This window comes from Lampetra planeri, chromosome 7 (genome assembly GCF_965212315.1).
Source record: "Lampetra planeri chromosome 7, kcLamPlan1.2.h2, whole genome shotgun sequence".
Taxonomy (NCBI): Eukaryota; Metazoa; Chordata; class Hyperoartia; order Petromyzontiformes; family Petromyzontidae; genus Lampetra; species Lampetra planeri.
In genome coordinates this window covers 15909450-15930854 of record NC_136113.1, presented here as the reverse complement: position 1 = coordinate 15930854, position 21405 = coordinate 15909450, and the positions used below count along the sequence as shown (strand labels likewise).

Sequence of the window (21405 nt, the reverse complement as noted above, 5' to 3'; positions counted from 1 at the left end):
TGACGTCACGCAGCTAGGGGGGGAGGGGGTCAGACATTTGTGACGATGTTTGACAAGAGGGGGGGGGGGGTTGAGAAATGTGACGTCACGTAAAAATGCGCAACTTTAAATAAATATAGACACGTTCTACTTAATGAAATAGACGTTTTAATAAATGTTTCTCCTACAACATCAGTGTAGAGCCACATTAAATACGCACTACAATGACAATAGTTTAAAGCGATTTGAAGCATGTTTTATTTTCAAAATGGAAATATGGTTTGGGGGGGGGGTGCAGAGCTTTGTGACGTCATATTTGAGGTGGGGGTCTGACTTTTTGTGACGCCGTGTGACGAGGGGTGGGGGGTCAAAAATCGTCCAAAATCGCGTGACGTCATTTATGGACGGCCCCTTATGTCAATCCACTGCTGAATGAGGGACTTTCCCACGCGGTGCAGATCGTGACGTCTGTTTGACCATACTTCACCAGGGTGGTCAGTGGGGGTTTGGTGATGGGCAAGGTGGGGGGAGGGCCAAGAATTGTATTCGTCATTGATTTTAGCCGTGGATAGATATCGATCTGACACGTGACCGGGTATATTGAGCTCAGCGCTACTCTCACTTTGTTGAGCCCATTGGCGGGATTAGGTCTTCCCCACGCGGTGTCGGTAATGGTTGTTGTTGTTGTTGTTGGACCATACTTCACCACGATGGTCAGTGCTGGTGAAGTGACGCTGGGGTGGAGACCCCTCTTTAGGAAGCAGAAAATGAGATTGTGGATGGGAAAAAAATAGCAACTTTAAATTGAAACACGAGTAAAAGTAATGATTTAAATTCAAGCGAAGGCCTGTTGAGACTTTCTTTTTGAAGGATTAATTGGGTTAAACCATTTACAACAATTATTAAAATCCCAGAATGCTACGTAAAACAAAACATTAAAGCGTATAAGATCAAAGCCAATAAAGATTAATTTGAGTTAAATTTAAAGTCAGGTTTTCAACAACAGACTAAAACCTACAGAATGTCGGCTGTGCTTCGAACCCGGCGACACCAGTGACGATTATCTGAACCGGTCTGAGGCCTCCCCTAGGTCGACTCAGCCTCAAATGTGTAAAAAAACATTGCCACGAGGGAGACAAAGGCGGCCGGGCGTGGTGCTAATCACCCAACCCCCACGTGTGCCGTTTCGGCCTTCATTGGTGCTCGCTAACACCAATTGCCCCAATAGTCTGTTAAGACTTAACTGGGGGATGTTCGTCTTCGGAGCATAGACCTGGGGAACGGGATACAGCACAGCAATGGATTTGTCTGCACTCTCATCTGCTGACCACCGCGTCGCTCTTCGACCTGACACAACTGCTTAGCTTCTGATATAAAAAGCGATCGGGTGCTTCGCGGGTGATTTGGTCACTAAAAAAACCAAAATCTTTCAACTGCTGGATGAAAGCCTCACTCCGACGGAACGCAACAATCCATCTCGCTCCTGCATTGCTCCATCTCTCCTCGGTGGATATTCCGGTCGAGATAAGCGTTATTGCGCACGGAGATAATCGTGCAATTCTGCAAGCCACGCATTTACAAAATGTAATAAAACTGAAAACAGACCGCAATATTAGCAGCCACATCAACGCACTTCGAAACTAAGTGGTTGCGAAGAGGACTGTCGGTGGTCATTTGCTCTTCTCTGGTGTCCGCATTCGACACGGCTACCATAAAAGCCGTATCATGCGCGCGTAGGGCCACTTTAGAACCAGCAGACAGGCATATAAGTGACCTTTTTAAAGGCTCATTTTCAACGGCTACAATTGCAGTGTTCACAAAAGCAACACTTAGACCGACCGCCGTGAGGATACCGAGTGTCTCGTGTCCTGTCACACGATGAGCCGCTGTGCGACTGGTACAGGCTATGCAAGAGAGAGGTGAGTTCAATCTAGATTCGAAGTTTTCGTGACTGCAGGGATCCATACTCTTTGGTTCTTTCGGTAAAGTCAGGTCCACTCGAAGGCCCACTTCAGCAATTGTTTCTTGCTGTGGTTGTCCCACCCGATGACGGACGCTTGTGTTGCGCCCAAAACGTCGTGATTTGATTGATTTTATTTTATACCTACGTGACTTTACCGAAAGAACCAAAGAGAGAGGTGAGTGTCACCGGGAGTGAGATTGGACGACGCTTCGTCTCTTTCTCCGATGGTTGACCAACCCGTCCTGACCGACACGACACGGGGAGGGAATTCATCCAAAAGTGTATTGACAAAGGCCTACAATGTTTGTATTTAATCATCATCATTGGCCTTTCTCCATTTACTGCTGGATGAAGGCCTCCGCAAAACCCGTGTCGTCTCTTTCGGTCTTGCGATGCAATGATCAATGTTCGCACCCTTACATGGTTTAATCCAGAAGTGGCTCAACACAGAGCTGCCAAGTAACTCGTTACAATCTTGATTTGAAGCTTTCGTGACTGCAGGAATGCATACTCTTTGGTTCTTTCGGTAAAGTCACGTGGGCAGAAAATAAAACAAGTGATTCATTTGATACCTACGTGACTTTACCGAAAGAACCAAAGAGTATCGAGGGGGGCCTTTAAAAAGTTACCTGTAACGTACACGGCCCTTCTGCCAACAGTAGCGTGAGCGAGCCACTGCAAGGCTGCACCTTCAGCTTTGTAACGTGATTCACGATGCGTAGTTATATCCGAGAGAGACCGACCTCGCTGAGAGAGAGTGAGAGAGAAAAAACCAACGAAACCCTCTTTTGAAAGGGATAGTTGGGCAAATGACCCCGTTACAAGTTCAGAGTGACACAGATTGGGTCGACATATGTCGTGGGGCAGGAGCTTGCAACCTCAAGTGCACAGTGAGTTTTCTCGTGCCGAAGGGGTTACGTAATGAGATGACGATTGGGAAAATTACCTTGCGTGGAAATACAAACCGACACCGACGACGAGGGGCCCACGTCACAATGCGGCAGGGATGCTGCCGCATTGTGTAATGGTTAGGCAATGGATTTGAAATCAAGCGGTCACCAGTTCGATTCGATCTCCAGACGCGGCAGTTGCAACAATGGACACATTTCGTCGAATACTCCCGCCTATGTCCAGATGTCAGTATTAATGGGTACATCGCATTTACGTTGAGCGGTTGGTCGAGTGTGGTATGGTGAAGTGTTGGCACTCCCACATCTTCCAAGACATCTGAGCAGCGTGGAAGAGTAGACCAGCAGTGAGTGGCGTGAGCAAGCATTTGTAGGGCTGCATCTTTACCTTTTACCTCTTACATTCAATAACCATACTGCCGACTTACTCTGGTGAGTATCAAACAAACATACCGTCAGTAATTAAAAACGATCACTCAGCCCCATGGTGGGAGGCTTGTAACGCCAACACATCCATGCATGCGTAGTGGCACACGGAAAACAGTCAATTTAAGCGTTCGTAATGCTCTTAAAACAGATTGCTCTATTTCACAAAACAGTTTTTTTTATTAAAGCAACGCAGAAACCTTGCAAACATTTATACACGGTTGCATTTAGAAGCTAACCCCCATTTTCCTGATGACGAGTGTTTGTGTTGAGATCGAAACGTCGTATTTTTTTTGTTATTTTCTTTGACTTTACCGAAAGACACAAAGAATATGAAAAGCAACGCAAGTTTGATTCGTGAATTTTTCGACTCATAAGAGTCTGGAGCGGGTGGTGCACAGTGGATCGCGCACTGGGTGAAGAGCCCGGCCACCTGAGTCGGTCAGCCCAGCTAAGATGTTCTCTAATGGTGTCTACATCGTACTGTATCATTACTATTTTAGAAAAAAAAGTGTTGCTTGCTGGCAAGGAGCGAGAGAGTGACGGGACGGATGGGCAGATGCTGCTATATTCGAAACAGATTGTGCTGGATGGAGGGATGGAGGGAAGGGAGGGAAAGGAGGGGAAGGAAGGGAGGGAAGAGACGATCAACTCCAAAAGACGTTCGGGCTGATAGTAAACACTGTAGTTACATTATACAGTTTTACACTGCTGTGAATATTATGGTCGTCAATTGTCAGCATTCGGCAGCAATGGGCAGAAATTAACCACAGAGGGCGGTACGGGAAAGATGATATCTGGCAATGTTTCATGAGGAATTTTCATTCGTGCCTTGCTGTACGTATAATGTGCATCAGAGGGCAGTAGCGGAAAGCAATGGGCAGAAATGGGCAGCACTCGTTCTGTCGACCTTTTTCATGAAACGGAGGGGATGTAAAACAAATTGTGCATAATTCTACAACAAATAATGCATGGCATTACATGGCTGTGTACATAATGGGCCACACACCCTGACCCAACAAGATTTGGGTCAGGGTGTGTGGATACAATTAGAACGTGAATCGATTTGTATAACATTTAGTGGTTCGACTGACGTGGTTGTTTTGAAGAGTTTACATTCTTATATTTGTGTATTACAGTACATAAATTGCACGATAAATGTCACTGGATTTAAATAACGAGTGGTCAGCGTGCCAGTGCGTAAATCAGTGAGAACCTGTAGCGTTCCCCATCGGGACATCTGTGGAAAAGAGCTTCATAGATCATCGGATTCCTTCTGCAGTGTCAATAAAGATTCTGATTCGGATCTGAAGTGGGGCTGAAAATGAAGCCCTGCTTGGTTGAACACAACGATGGGTCGAGTTGAAGGGCCTCTGACATCCGCTCTTGGAAGATCATGTAAGTGTAACGGACGAGGAAGCAATTCTTAATGTGCTTCGTGAACACGTGTATTATAATTAACACGCAATACAAAGTTGCCCGTAAAGTCCAGCACACACACAGGCTCTGGGTACAAGGGGGTTGTCTGCGATCACCTAATCATAGCCGGCACGACCCACTGAAGGGGTGGGTGTAGCCAGAACTTCGCCCGAGGCCACCTTTGTCTCCCCAGTTCCGTTAGGTTACCGTGATACACACCGTAGCAGGTACTGATTTTAAATCTGAGTCAAGGGACCGGTCCTGATATCAACCGTGACCTGGAATCGATCTCGTGTTGCCGGGTTCGCAGTGCAGTGCGCTAATCACTCCACCACCGCTCCCACCCCCCGACACACACGCACGTACACGTGGACAAATCGAAAGTCTTGAGAAGCCCCATCACAGGACGCCGCAGCTAAAACCCACCGGCGATTTATATTCAAACTCGAAATGAAAGTGCGTTTGGGCAGGACACATCTCGAAGAGGGACGATACCCGATGGTCAAAAAATAAACACGGAGTGGCAGCGAAGAACGGAACGTGTCCGCGTGACCGTCTCGCGGGGGAGACGGAGCGATCAAATCAGTTCCGTGTGCTCGTGCTATCGGTGGATTTGTTACATCACAGGATCGTTGAGAGGGTAGGCGGCGGCTCCAGGCGTCCATCCAGAAGTGGGACTGGCCCAGGAGTGGTGATGATGAATGTGTACCGTGGTGGAGTGGGGGGGTGTGGCCGGTGTGAGATATAATCGGAGTAAATGCGATACAAAATGTGCGTTAAAAAAAAAACACGAGGACGTAACAATTTCGGGTGATGCCGAATTTTAAATTGCGCAGGAAGGCGGATCGTACCACCCAGCGGCTGTGAAGACCACTGCGAGGTAGCGGACGACACAGCTTCCATTCAACGAAGCAGCCGAACCACGCGTTGGAGTCTCTCGTCTCGAGGATTCTCCGCGGTGGGTGCCCAGCCTCGTAATCGGCGTCGCAAACGAAGACCTCTCCATTGCGCGCACATCCCTCCGCAACACCACCTCCCCACCCCCACCCCATCGCAGCGTCGTCTTTAGCCACTCCACGTCACAGCTGCTCCGGGGAGAGAATCTCTGAGCGTGGCGGTGAAGAGGGGCTGCCTTGCCTTGCCTGCGCGTTCTGTTGGAGGGAACCTCGTCTTTACACACACGCACTGCAACACAGCAGCGGCCAGAGCAGCAACAGTCTCGTGTCTCTCTCTCTCTCGAGGCTTGTTTATTTATTACAGCGTTTGTGTTGTTGTTTTTTCTTACCTGTTATTTTTGGTTGTTGCTGGTTTGGGCAACGGTTGACCAACCCGCACGTGAGCCACATCGTCGGGGCAAGAATTGTCATCGGAGCAGCGACAGCAGGAATTTTGGGCTCGCGAAACGTTTTTTTCTTCCTGTATTTGCTGGCTTGCCTAGTCGCTCGCATACGACAGAGCCCGCATCTTCTTCACGCAGAGCTCGAAGCATCCAGGAAAACGAACGAACGAACGAACGCGCGAATCAACTCATCCCGACTACGTACGAGCCAAGGGGGCAAGTGAAATTAATACTCTGCGTGCGGCTGACATAATAACCAGTTGTGCGTTCCTCCTGCGTTTTAAAAAAAACAACAACCTGGGCGTTCGCCGCGTCTCCTCGTTTTTGGGACTCGGGGGAAGAGAAGCCGACGCTGCCTCCCCAGCTCGGCAGGGAAGAGCAGGAGACAAAAAGAGTGAATTTCGAGAGAGACACTTTCCAGGGGGGTCGACTTCTGTGTCGTCTGCGAGGCAGCCGTCGTCCACCACCACCCGCGCACAGCGTGGAGGCGGCTATCACGTGCCGGGTAGGTTAAACCTTTATTGTACTCGATGGAATCCATGAATATCTTTATCCAGGTGGGTTCTCCCCAAACCCCCCACACCCCCTCTCCCACGTCGGCTCCTCGTCATTATAAGCAGAGGCAGGGCGATGCGATTGTCCACGGGTGCGTTGGAATGCATCTCTAAGAATGATTTACTGTTTCGCCCAATCAGCAGCCATTGGGCAACACACGCCTCTCACGATACCGGTAAAAATAGAGCGACGTTGGTCCATTGTATTCCTCACCACGGCGTAACTCGGCATTGGCAAATATAGTACTGTAGCGGATTTTAAACAAATATAGTGAACTCACAGAAAGCTGTCTGTGTGGGACATTGTAATGAATGTTGGTCCGTGTTCTCGGGCTCTCATTCGTCACCTGATTGTGAGGAAATTACATTTCTGTCCAAGCAGCCGGTAGTGGTGACAGGTCGCTCCCTTGCAAATGATGTTTTATTGTCGTCTCGACATCACACCAGCAGCAATTGTATACGTCATATGTATCTATAGACTGTATAAATACCGTAGTGTACTGTATTTGTTTTGTCGATTTTTTGTGTGTGGCAGGGTTCAGACTATGGTTGGCTTCACCCTTAAAGGCACTTTGCCTTGCTTAACAGTCTTTGTTGAAATAATGCCTCATTTATTTACAGTATTCATTTATATTTCACAGGCAGGGTGTGTGTATATATATAGATGATATGATCCTTGTCATGTTATTCTACATGACAAATGTGTCCTCAGCAAAACAATATATCTCGGATCAGCTGGCTGCATCATCAATTACAGTGGAAGAATGAGTGGGTTTGTATACAGAGCCACAACATTCTGTATTCATTGGTCTTTATTGCTGCCCTATATGAAAAAATTAAAATTGCCAACGAATCAATACACTTGACATTAATGTGCCCCAAATACTTTGAGCCATTTTCAGTTTTTTTTTAATATACAGTATATTGTTTTTTTCTTCATGAAATACATCAGCTATGTCCCGGGGACATACAGAATGGACACAACATGTGGTTAAGGATTATAATAATTGTGGATTTTTATATATATAAAGTAATTATCACAGTTTTTGTAATAGGTACAAAGCTTTGCTTTGGAGCCAGGGGTGCAGAGGATAAGGTACGCCACTTTCATGCTGGGTTTTGAGTGCCAATCTCCCCAAAGACCTCATTACCTCAGCAATCTCTCCTTCATCTCGCAAACCTTCATTTTCCATTTATTTTTCTTTAGGATATTTTTTCATTCTCCAGTTTTGTATTGTGTGTTCTAAAAATATATATTTCAAATCATACCAGATTTCTAAAAACGGAATATTATTCTTTGTCACGTGTAACTGTGAAATGGAATTAAATCGTTTAAATTGACTGCTGTAACCGGTAACATTTCTTTAGCGCACTCAATCCTGTTGACAGAGTTTGTTTATTTTTTTACAAATGCTACTCGAATACCTAAGTCGAGAAGGCCAATAAGCCGAAACAATAAAAAAAAAATTTGGTGAGACGCAAAGCAGAAGATAATTTATGTCTATTATTTATATTATTACATTTTATTTATATCATTAAATTACGTAAAGAGTTTCAATTTGCACTTACCGGAGTCTTTGTTCTGGAGGATGCTTTATAACATGCACAAGGTTTAAGAAATGTGTTGAAGATGTTGAAAATCGCAGAACAAATCTTTGTTACGCTTCAAATCCTAATCCCCACAAAGTAGCTGCCACATCCACTAAGTTCATTGTTCCGATGTTTTTCCTTCGTGTGAAATCAAGCAGATCAATGTTTTCATCCAAATGTGTTTTTTATGCAATATAATATAACAGCACACCGGTATTGTACCTCACAAATCACCCTCAATTTGACCAAACGACCCTGATTGTGTCTGATCTTGTTAGATTGCAGAAGCTAAGCTGGGTTTACCCTGGTCAGCACTTGGATCGAAGTCTGGCGGTGACGTCAGACGTGGTGGGCATGGGGGCTGCCAGACAGCCAGGGGAGGGCAGCAACAGCAATGGATTCTTAAGAGCTTCTGGCGTTTTACCCCCTTGTAAACATTATAGCTTATATTGTGGTCCTCACATTTACTCCCACATGCCCAACGCTCATGAATGGAATTAGCGAAACATCCGAGTGCAGGACCATCCTTTAAGAAGAGGCTTAAGACTCGGTGAGGCTTTCTTGGGTAAATGAAGGGGCATCTTTCTTTACGATGATGGCCGGAAACGGACGATTGCATGCTTTGCATGACCATCTCTAGCACCTGCGGTGGAGGGCGTGAATGATTATTGTGTAATCTTGTGCATGTAACGTTTCCGTACGTCAGTTGTAGGTTTGCTGAAATGGATGCGATCGACCTGTCCAATATTCCTTTCAGACGCAGCTTCATGCAATCGCCGTCGTGCAGAAAATCGTGTTGGGGGGTGGGGGGGGGAGCTTCCTTGCACCTTGAGAAGAGAGGGAAATAAAACATATCCAGGTGACGCTCGGTGCTCACGCCGATATCGTTCACTGCCGCGTGGTGGTTTTTTTTTAAAATGAATAATTTGTGCCCCTGTCCTCCCAAGATTTGGCCAAAGTGAAATCTAATCCGTGCACGTTGTGACACGAGCGTCGTCGTGAGGGTGACAGAGGAATGTTGCAGCTACTGTGTTGACCCACATACAACTTGGGTAATGGCACAATTGCGTGAATATTCAAAAGCCGGGCTTGTCAACCATTACTAATGAGTCTGCTGTATTATTCGAGAGGCATAAACTACTTTCTCAAAAACTTAATTAGTGACTATATTTTTCTGGTAATTGAAATTTAATCTGTAATGAGTGCTTGCGATCTTGTCACATCATCTTGTTCAGGGATACAAAAATAACAAAAGCCAGACTGTAATTTGTTCTTAATTTCTTAGAAAATCGTATTCTAGAAAACTGTATGAAATGACTCGTCGGATTATTCGGAGTATGAGCTAAACCTATGAAAAATGTCCACGTGATTTCCACATTCCACTGCCCATGTCTCAAAGCGGCTTTGCTCATGCTTTAATACAACTTCTCCTCCTCCATCCCTTAAACTATCATTCCTTGCTTAACCCTGCCCTTGATCCACAGACATTGTAAAAAATTAAGAGTGTTTTCTCAGTGTAATCACTACAATTAGATAGTCTTTTTACAGAGGCTCTTGCATTGGAATGTTTGGCCAATTCCCTTCATGAGAACTTTATATTTGGGAAGAAATGGGAGTACCAAATATGATGAAATTCAAGAATCCATTTACTGCACTGTCATCTCCTGGCTAACTCATAGCGCAACGGATTTGGGGGTTCCAAAGTGCTTGCATCACCGGCACGTGCGGTATGGACAAGTTGAGATATTCGACATTCACTTTAGTAGACTATTGGTCACAGTTAAGTCCATCTCTCTGTAATATGAAGTGGAGTTGGGGAAGGCATTTGTTAGTTGCACGTGTAGTGATGTATATTGAGTCACTATGGCATCTAGCGCCACCTATTGTAAGTAGAGTGGTACTGTGCATATTCTTCGGGTCTTTCGGTAAAAGTCACGTAGAAAGGTACAAATTAATAAAAAAATAAATATAAAATAAACCAAAAACTATGACGTTTCGATCACAACACAAGCGATCGTCATCAGGAGGGAAGAGGGGGGAAGCTGCTGAATGCAGACTGTCTTATAGGGTGTTGTCCTAGGGTCATGAACGAAGTGGGCGGGGCTAGCGATGTTAATGTGATAAATTAGCATGTCAATGTAAGATCGCAGAGCGGCGTCTGCGACGAGTGCGCGGGTGGCGATGTTAGTGTAGAGATTAGCATGTTAATGGGAGATCGGAGAGCCGCCACCACGTCGCGGTCGGTGTCCGGAGGTGACCACGTTGGCGCGAGAAATTTAACCTGTTAATGTGAAATCGGAGAGCCGAAGCCACGGGGAAAAAGATAAAAATTGTAACATCGGAAAGTGGCAGGATGGGAACATCACAGCCAGTTATGACTTAAACTGGTTGATGACGTCTTTCCAATGATTGCTGAGTTTGTACCCATCCTCTCGGTTGAAACTGTGTCTGTGTCTATATATGGATGGTTTCATGAACTAATCTTTGTTGATAGCCAGTGGGCTTACAAAGTACCTTCGTCTTAGAGAAATCTATTTCGTGTGAGTCAACCGCATTAAAACAATGATCAGCCACGGCCGACGTGTTGGTCATACCGTGTTTCATATCTGCCTTATGCTAACGAACACGGTCCGAGACATGTCGCTTAGTTTCCCCAATGTAACTACTGCCGCAGACACAGCTTAGTTTGTAGACGCCGGGGTATTGCATGTCAGGGTTTACATCCTTCACAGATGGGATCAGATCACGAATTGTATGTACTGTGTTAAATTAAGCCTGGATCTTGTGTTTGCTCAAGATTTTGAAAATATTTTTGGTGAACCCTGCTATATATGGCAAGGTGATGGTTTTAATTGGGTCCTCAGATGGTTCTTTCCCAACGGTTGGGGTGATAGCTTTACAGATTGTGTGGTCTGAAAATCCATTCAACTTGAGAGCTTGGTGCACATGTTTCAGTTCACTGGCTAGGTGATGATGGTCGGAGATGCATCGAGCTCTATGGTGTAGAGTTTTGATGAGGGAATTCTGCTGGGATGGATGGTGGTGGGAGTCAGGTTTTAGGTAGGCATCCGTATGAGTTGCTTTCCTGTAGACAGTGTCCCATTGAGCCATCTGGTCTCTTTTTGATGAGAACATCCAAAAATGGTAGCTTGCCATCCTTTTCTACCTCCATGGTGAATTTGATAGCTGGGTGTATGGAATTAATGTGGTTGAGGAATTGGTTCAGAGCAGAGCTGGTCAGCCATGCGGCCAGATGACGAACGTGTCACCTATGTACCTCTTCCACAAGGACGGACATAGAGTGGATGCCTTGGATTGCGTCTATTTCAAAAATTTCCATGAAAACATTGGCTACAACCGAAGATAAGGGAGGACCCATTGGGGTGCCTTCAACTTGTTTGTAGGCTGTTCCATTCCAGGTGAAGTATGTATTGGTGAGGCAGTGTCTGACCAGGGCCAGTACATCAGCATTCAATCCTTGTTGGACTAAATTTTCAATGATTGCAAGGATGAAGGGCACAGGAACTTTGGTGAACAAAGAAACTACATCGAAACTAATGAGCAAATCACCTGGAGATAGTAAGATGTCCTTAATTAAGGATACCAAGTGAGCTGAGTTAAGTACAGATGAGGTGGTTTTACCAGTGAATGGTTGCAAGGTCTCAGACAGAAACCGGGCCATTTTGTAGGTGGGTGGAGATGATGGGACGAAGGGGTGTACCTTCTTTATTGAATTTTGGTAAGTCATACAATCTGGGAAGTCCAGCAGCAGAGGGTTTTAAGGAAAACCGTTTGGCTTGTTCAATTAATGAAGCCGAATAAGTGATGATGTTGGTTTTTGTGACGAGGCTGTTGGTGGGATCTCTTTAAAATTTTGTGTAGCTACCATCATTGAGTAGGTCCTGAATTTGGTTATTGTATATGGTTTTGTCCATGATGACCGTGGCATTGCCCTTGTCGGCTGAGAGGATGATGATGTCATCCCTCTTTTACTGTGCATGTTAGCGTCTCTCTCTGGCACCATAGTGTGTATGGCATAAGAAGCGGGCTCTATGGGGGCATGCTTCTGGTGACGTCCAGAGAGAGGGCACTTCAGGACATGACAGTCTGGGTGAACCCGAGAGGGCACGTGACCAGGAGACGGTAGCGAGGGGGGGGGGCAAGGGGTGGCGAGATGGACACGTGACAGTAGGATCTAGAAGGGGGCGTGGTCTAGGGCGGGGCCAGGCCACGCTCAGGGGCATAAAAGGGAAGTCCCGAGCGCCGATCCGGGCTGTCTTCAGGAATCAACCCGCCGTGCTACGTCTCCTCGGTCTTCGGTCGTTACGTTCGGCATCGTGGGTCAGGCGGTACGTTACTGACCCGGTTATGTAGTTGCCTATCGTGGTTTAGTCGCTAGTGGAAGTTAGCTACCACCTATGTCGTTATCCCGTACGTTTATGTAGTTACCCTGTTGGGGTGTTGTAATAAACGTGTTGCCTCCAAGTTCTAGTGTCTCCGTGGATGCCACTACACACGTGTTATAGCTCTTATATATTTATATTTAAAATAAGAAAAAAAACTGGTCACATACCCCGGATACCAGTTACTAGCCAGAAAGTCGGGCACATTGTGGTTGTGCCTTAATGCTCAGGCGCACTACAGGCTTACACTCTAATCACTTCTTCCATAATATAGCTATCGCTCATCTCATTCGATTGGTATAGTGGCTGTTTCTACTGCAGATAAAACAGGCTGCTCGAATGTGTAAAGGCTAAGAAGCCTCAGTTGTTCTGTACAATCCCGTGTTACCATCAGATGATTTTCTCATGTCGTTCCTGGAAGCGCTGTCACACATTTCGTACAATGTGTTATTAAAACCAAAGGTTGGCTATTTAAGATGGTGGTGAAAAGTGAAAAATGCTTGTCACGTTTTGGGGTAAGTAGTGTTGCCTTATTTATTACGATGTTGTTACACACGCGTGAGTTGAAAGCAAACGAATTGGAGAAATGGGTTCATAAGTTACTGTGCGAACAGATCGGTCTCCCCAAATGGGGATGAATGCCACCACCGCCACTGCATGTCTGATGGGCTATTGCAAATGTGTGCATACATTTGCGATGGAAAAAAACAAATCTAATTTTCCTGTTTTGGAAGGCTGCTGGGCGTTGGCTAGGGAAATGACATTTTATTGCTCAGATTGTTTCATTTAAAGCATCGATCTTAATTTTGCATTTTAAATGCTTTTCATTATGCAATTATAGTGTATGCATATAGAACGTCGGTGTTTTAATGTTGGGGAATTCACACTGGCTAAGTAATTTAAAAATGGTCAATTTTGGAAGTGCAGACTGCACACAATATTAAACATTGTGTAATTAAGGATTTCTCTCCAATATGTCTTCTGCAGCACTTGCTTCGATGTGCGAATTGTCACTCAAATGTTCTTAACCTCTCCACTCTGTGCTCTTTCGTCAACCTTCCTGGCAGCCTCTTCCGTTGCCAATTAATACATGGCTATGAATGTTAATTTCTTGGATACATGTATCAATCCACAGCTGCATGCAGGCTTCCCTTGCCGTGCGTCAATCGTGGGTGTTTTTTTGACCAACTGACCTTAGTCAGCGCAGGTTGGTGAATTTCCAGTTCAGAAATCACTTGCCGCTGATGTTATCCCTGGCCGGGCATCGATAATATAATCACCCCCCCACGATTAAATATCTACTGGAAATTATCCATCCCTGTTGAAGAAAAATACTAAATATTCATCAGGACATCTGCACGCAAACGATGATTTATGGGTTCTCCATTTTTTCTGGTACATTATTTATTAACACACACAGCATCAGTTGGGTTGTTCATGTGTTTCAGTAAATACAAATCCCTCATTTAATGCCGAACTGTTTTATGGGACCATTCCATTTTCCGTAGGGGTTTTCATTTTCTGGTGCAGTAATTGTAAAAGCGATCAATTCGTTTTTAGCTCAAAACCTCGAAGTCGTTTTGGTATGATTTGAAGGGTAACCTGCATTTCAAGCCTGGTTTGTACTCGAATGGGTAACTGCCAGGGCTCCACCACGTGTTGTAGAGGTGGACCTACAAGATGGCTGAGAGATGTCCGAAGCTCATTTCTGGTTTCTTCCCACAAATAGGAAATCCAAACACTCAGAATCAAAATATTTATCCTGGAAGAATCCGATGAGCTATAAAGCTCTTTTTCACAGTCGGGGCGGGTTAAGAACGTTACAACAACAATACATATAAAAACATGATAGCAGTGCAAAAGAACAAGGCAAACAAATCACTCAAACACATACAAATTAAACGCATAGTATTGGCTAAACATCCCAATGCAGGACATTCCTTGGGAAAACAACTGGACAGAGGATTACGTTTTGAGTGCATGTTTTGGCAGCTTATCCGTTGAGCCATATTTTTTGTGTTAAAATATGTCCGTAATAAAGTGACGCTCTATAAAACGTATCTTTGAAAAGTGTCGACGCAGTTCTGGATTGAGATGCGGTCGCATTTAGATCCAATGTGAGGCAGTAAACCCACATTGTATTCGTTTTGTAATACATGCATTGAATAAGCATTATCTTTGATATGCTGGATTTATCTCTTTTCTGTTAAAACAGTGTCTGCAAATGTGTTACGTATGCTGCGTGAGACTCTAGCAACTACATCTCACCAGAGGTGGGACAAAGTCATTGTTATGCAAGTCCAAGTCGAGTCGCAAGTCATCAAATTCATGACTCGAGTCTGACTCGAGTCCAAGTCACATGACTCGAGTCCACATCTCAGAGGTGGGACAAAGTCATTGTTATGCAAGTCCAAGTCGAGTCGCAAGTCATCAAATTCATGACTCGAGTCTGACTCGAGTCCAAGTCACATGACTCGAGTCCACATCTCACAGGTGGGACAAAGTCATTGTTATGCAAGTCCAAGTCGAGTCGCAAGTCATCAAATTCATGACTCGAGTCTGACTCGAGTCCAAGTCACATGACTCGAGTCCACATCTCATAGGTGGGACAAAGTCATTGTTATGCAAGTCCAAGTCGAGTCGCAAGTCATCAAATTCATGACTCGAGTCTGACTCGAGTCCAAGTCACATGACTCGAGTCCACATCTCAGAGGTGGGACAAAGTCATTGTTATGCAAGTCCAAGTCGAGTCGCAAGTCATCAAATTCATGACTCGAGTCTGACTCGAGTCCAAGTCACATGACTCGAGTCCACATCTCATAGGTGGGACAAAGTCATTGTTATGCAAGTCCAAGTCGAGTCGCAAGTCATCAAATTCATGACTCGAGTCTGACTCGAGTCCAAGTCACATGACTCGAGTCCACATCTCATAGGTGGGACAAAGTCATTGTTATGCAAGTCCAAGTCGAGTCGCAAGTCATCAAATTCATGACTCGAGTCTGACTCGAGTCCAAGTCACATGACTCGAGTCCACATCTCATAGGTGGGACAAAGTCATTGTTATGCAAGTCCAAGTCGAGTCGCAAGTCATCAAATTCATGACTCGAGTCTGACTCGAGTCCAAGTCACATGACTCGAGTCCACATCTCATAGGTGGGACAAAGTCATTGTTATGCAAGTCCAAGTCGAGTCGCAAGTCATCAAATTCATGACTCGAGTCTGACTCGAGTCCAAGTCACATGACTCGAGTCCACATCTCAGAGGTGGGACAAAGTCATTGTTATGCAAGTCCAAGTCGAGTCGCAAGTCATCAAATTCATGACTCGAGTCTGACTCGAGTCCAAGTCACATGACTCGAGTCCACATCTCAGAGGTGGGACAAAGTCATTGTTATGCAAGTCCAAGTCGAGTCGCAAGTCATCAAATTCATGACTCGAGTCTGACTCGAGTCCAAGTCACATGACTCGAGTCCACACCTCTGCATCTTGGGCCAAAGTCATTGTTATGCAAGTCCAAGTCGAGTCGCAAGTCATCAAATTCATGACTCGAGTCTGACTCGAGTCCAAGTCACATGACTCGAGTCCACATCTCATAGGTGGGACAAAGTCATTGTTATGCAAGTCCAAGTCGAGTCGCAAGTCATCAAATTCATGACTCGAGTCTGACTCGAGTCCAAGTCACATGACTCGAGTCCACATCTCAGAGGCGGGACAAAGTCATTGTTATGCAAGTCCAAGTCGAGTCGCAAGTCATCAAATTCATGACTCGAGTCTGACTCGAGTCCAAGTCACATGACTCGAGTCCACATCTCAGAGGTGGGACAAAGTCATTGTTATGCAAGTCCAAGTCGAGTCGCAAGTCATCAAATTCATGACTCGAGTCTGACTCGAGTCCAAGTCACATGACTCGAGTCCACATCTCATAGGTGGGACAAAGTCATTGTTATGCAAGTCCAAGTCGAGTCGCAAGTCATCAAATTCATGACTCGAGTCTGACTCGAGTCCAAGTCACATGACTCGAGTCCACATCTCATAGGTGGGACAAAGTCATTGTTATGCAAGTCCAAGTCGAGTCGCAAGTCATCAAATTCATGACTCGAGTCTGACTCGAGTCCAAGTCACATGACTCGAGTCCACATCTCATAGGTGGGACAAAGTCATTGTTATGCAAGTCCAAGTCGAGTCGCAAGTCATCAAATTCATGACTCGAGTCTGACTCGAGTCCAAGTCACATGACTCGAGTCCACATCTCAGAGGTGGGACAAAGTCATTGTTATGCAAGTCCAAGTCGAGTCGCAAGTCATCAAATTCATGACTCGAGTCTGACTCGAGTCCAAGTCACATGACTCGAGTCCACATCTCAGAGGTGGGACAAAGTCATTGTTATGCAAGTCCAAGTCGAGTCGCAAGTCATCAAATTCATGACTCGAGTCTGACTCGAGTCCAAGTCACATGACTCGAGTCCACATCTCATAGGTGGGACAAAGTCATTGTTATGCAAGTCCAAGTCGAGTCGCAAGTCATCAAATTCATGACTCGAGTCTGACTCGAGTCCAAGTCACATGACTCGAGTCCACATCTCAGAGGTGGGACAAAGTCATTGTTATGCAAGTCCAAGTCGAGTCGCAAGTCATCAAATTCATGACTCGAGTCTGACTCGAGTCCAAGTCACATGACTCGAGTCCACATCTCATAGGTGGGACAAAGTCATTGTTATGCAAGTCCAAGTCGAGTCGCAAGTCATCAAATTCATGACTCGAGTCTGACTCGAGTCCAAGTCACATGACTCGAGTCCACATCTCATAGGTGGGACAAAGTCATTGTTATGCAAGTCCAAGTCGAGTCGCAAGTCATCAAATTCATGACTCGAGTCTGACTCGAGTCCAAGTCACATGACTCGAGTCCACATCTCAGAGGTGGGACAAAGTCATTGTTATGCAAGTCCAAGTCGAGTCGCAAGTCATCAAATTCATGACTCGAGTCTGACTCGAGTCCAAGTTACATGACTCGAGTCCACACCTCTGCATCTTACGTATTTCGCGACGTGCGTATTTCTGCAGTGGTTGTCTCCGGTGATGTATGCGTTGGCCTGAAATCACTCAAGTAATTAAACACAGCCAGTAACCGATAGTAGCGGCTCCGGCGTAATGGGCATTTTAAGGCGTGAGCTTTTCCGTGCTCTTGCAGATGAGTCGGTGCTCGAGGCCATTGCTCTTGCCGATGATGTCTTTGACGATCTGTAGTTTTGACTGTTTAAATGTGGGCTCCCCAGGGTGTGTTCTGGAGGAGTGCCCTTCACGCGAAGTGTCCAAAAGTCCCCCCCCCCCACCTTGGCTGGCAATTCACATAATAATAGAATTCATCACTTCAACTTGTAGCTCACACACCCACACGCGCGCGCACGCCAGGCGGTGAGCTGGAGACAATCTCCCAGGCTCTCTCTGGTCCTCTGTATATATGAAGATGTTTTCAGCCAATTTCTGAGGGTTAGCACGTGGGAGGAAACCGGAGCACCCAGGGAAAATGAAAGCCCCATGCACGTGGGGGTTTACGTTCCTGAGAAAAAGGTGTGTTGGGCAAAACCGCGTGTTTGACAAAAAATAGACTTCATGTGAAATAATTATGGTTGCGTTCCTGGGTCCGAAATGATCACCCTCTTTATTTAACTTAATTCTACATAATTCCCGCCCTTGCTATTGTACTAAAGGATGCCAAGTCACTCGATTTCTCGTGTGCGTACACTATCAATTTTGACTTTCGTGACTGCAGGAATTCATATTCTTTAGTTCTTTTGGTAAAGTCACGTAGATAGAAAAATAAAGTGAATAAAAATAATAAAAAATAAAATAAACTTAATAACCAGGCTACAGTCTACATTACAGACTGCCAGTACACTCACTCCGATTAAGAACCAGGCTACAGTCTACATTAGTGTTTTTAATGTATTATTATTTTTCTATCTACGTGACTTTACCGTACACTATTTTTCAACACCCCCCTCCCGCCTCCACCATTCTCGCGCATCAGCACTCACACCCCGATGCTCGCCCTGGCTACGTCATCGTGAACGTTAACGGCTCGCCTTCCTGATGACTTAGCGTCGACGACGGGACGGCGAGATGCAATGTGCGCGAGTGTGAACACTGTGCCATTGCGCGTGTTGAGTGCGCGTTACGGTTATCGCACGGCGACAACAGCGCACTTAAAACACACACTTAAAACATACGTGGTATATAATTCGTTCTCACAGTCGATTCACTCACACCTTCCGACGGATGAGAGCACTCTCGCAGCACTACTTGGAAGTGGAGATGAGAATATTAGCAGCGTCAAAGCGCGCAGAGCAGATGAACATCACTCCCTCCCCCACCGCCGTGTTCAGGAAAACATGGCTCTTTCGGTAAACCGTGTGCAACAACTCTGACGACGAAGTAGTAATAGCCACTTTTATTTGGACACAGCCACAATAAGGGACCCTTAGGCTTCGTGCGTGTCTTCCAGCTTGTAACTTCCTCCAAACGTCCCACTCCTCGTGCTTCACCCCTTTTACATTCCTCAGCCTCCCTTCTCGAACCTTCTTGTCCTCGTTTTTCCCTTAGCCAATCGCTGTCCTTCCCCTCTAACGGATACTCTCTCTGTTTTCCGATCGATCTCGTTCAAACCTCATTCCTCCAAACCCTTTAAAAGTCTACCTCCCGACCAATCTCCGTGGAGGCCTCTTTCCACCAATCGGAAACCTTTGCTTACTTTCAAATAGCCGTTAGGCTGCGTATTGGCTTGGGGTACATTTTCGAATTTTTCCTCGTGTGCAGCTCAACATCGAAGTGGAAGGAATGTGTAACAATGTTTAATCCCCGTTTCCTGATAAAACATCGTCTTACTCTGTTGGACCTTTTGCAGCATTCCCATCAATCAACTGCTATGATGATAGGCCTCCCCCATACCGTGCCAGACGTGGGCGTTTGATTTTACTTCGCCATCATCGTAGATTGGTGAAATAGGGATAAACGACTTGTTAAAATATTACTTTAGCTGCGGTTGGGAATTGCACTTTGGTCGTTGGGTTCATAGTGCAGTGCCTGAACCGCTTTGCATCACAGCTCCCTTCACTCATCACACGCGAGATTGCAGCGGACTGGATCTGGTCACATCCAGATATCCCACTTAAACGCCACTCATCCAGATCCAACAAAGAATTATCCGGTTGTATTATTGCCCTAATTTGCTTGGTGAAATGGGCCCAACGTAGCAAGTACCCACACACCGTCAGCAATCTCCGTGTAAGCCTATTTCACCGTGCGTCATATTACCACCGAGGTGTGGGAAGATAAACTAAAAAGAGAGGTCTGTTTCTGGCACTAATTGACAATTACATTTAATCATATTTTCCACATTATATCAAACCTGCAAATGGAAATGTTAATGCACTACCTAATGGGCATGAGTTGGGGGTGGCGAGGGAGCGGAGGGTTTGCTGATTCGGTCGGAGCGAAGGATTTGGATTGGCAGCGATGAGTGATTGGCTCACAGCTGCGCCGTTTAGGTGATATCCCGCAGTGGATTTTGTTTCCGGTATGGTTCACCCGGTATTGACGATCAGAATTGTATGAGCAATGGCTCGCTGGGCAGCAACGTGAGCTATTTGTCCTTGCTGTTCTGTCTAATAGGCTGTGCCAGTCACACGAAGAGGCAGGCATGGCTTACGTATAACTGCGACGCCCATTCTATCCTCACCCTATGAATCCTTGCCTCTCTGACGATGGCTCTCTCTGCTGTGGGTCAGTCATAAAGTGCCGACAGCTGGACTTTAATACACTTTGCCCTCTACGCCACTCCTTTATGACGGGTTTTTTCTCAGTTGTGTTTTTTGTACCGTTTTATTTGGTTGAATTCCTGGATATTATTAGCGGAGATAATCCATTCCTGAAAAAAAATTTGAATGACGACAAAAAAGATAAGCAGGCAATAATTATCCTTCATCTATCTGTCGTTCAACAGAAGCGTTGTACACAACCCAACCGCCCGACAACATAATTTCAGCAGCATTGATTCAGTGTAAGCAAACTGAAATGTTTTGACGTCCAGTGTGTTATCAGACCTGCTGGGGAAAGAGTATTTATTTATTTTTAAAATTCACCGACAAATAATTTTCAAGGCTGTATTGCATTGCGGCGATTGTACCCACTCATTTGTTAGAATTATTTCCACCACATATTCTTGGTTCTTTCGGTAAAGTCACGTAGAAGGAAATATTGTTTTATATTTTTATTATTTTATTGTTTCCCTTCTACGTGACTTTACCGACAGAACCAAGAATATGAATCCCTACAGTCACGAAAGCTTTAAATCAAAATGTATTTCCACCACGTCAATTTAATGTATTCTCATTTGCATGTAAGAACACGTGGGATTGTATAGTACTGTAAATCTTTACACTGGCCAAACTGTCACGTCTGTGCGACCCATGACCAGATGTATTGTTGCAAATGAAAGGCGTGAATGTATAAATTTGACATTCACATGAATGTGTTTAAAAATGACATTCAAATTAATGTCCAATTGAACAGAAAACCAGCCATAAAAAAACGTGTCTGTGAAATGTGATTTGTAACATTGCTAACATGTGCAGATAATTAAATGTAATTTTATTCAGTGTAGTGCATGTGCATATTACAGGGAGGGAGCATTTATTTTTGCTGTTTAGCCATGACCTTTATTTTTGTTTTTTTTTCTACTAGATAGCCAACATTTATTTTCCCCGTTATCAGAAGATAACGACGAACCCACAAACCTCCCTTGTCCTGAACGGTCTGTGATATGTTTTT

The 21405-nt window shown here is 45.2% G+C and overlaps 1 protein-coding gene across 1 annotated transcript in view; it reads left to right on the top strand.

Moving 5' to 3' along the window:
- Positions 1-5318: 5318 nt before the first annotated feature.
- Positions 5319-21405, top strand: part of LOC144720073 (guanine nucleotide-binding protein G(I)/G(S)/G(O) subunit gamma-2) — a 39108-nt gene continuing 23021 nt past the window's right edge. The window contains exon 1 of the mRNA XM_078596539.1: positions 5319-6539. The gene's annotated coding sequence lies outside the window, so the exon portion shown is untranslated. The remainder of the gene's footprint in view (positions 6540-21405) is intronic.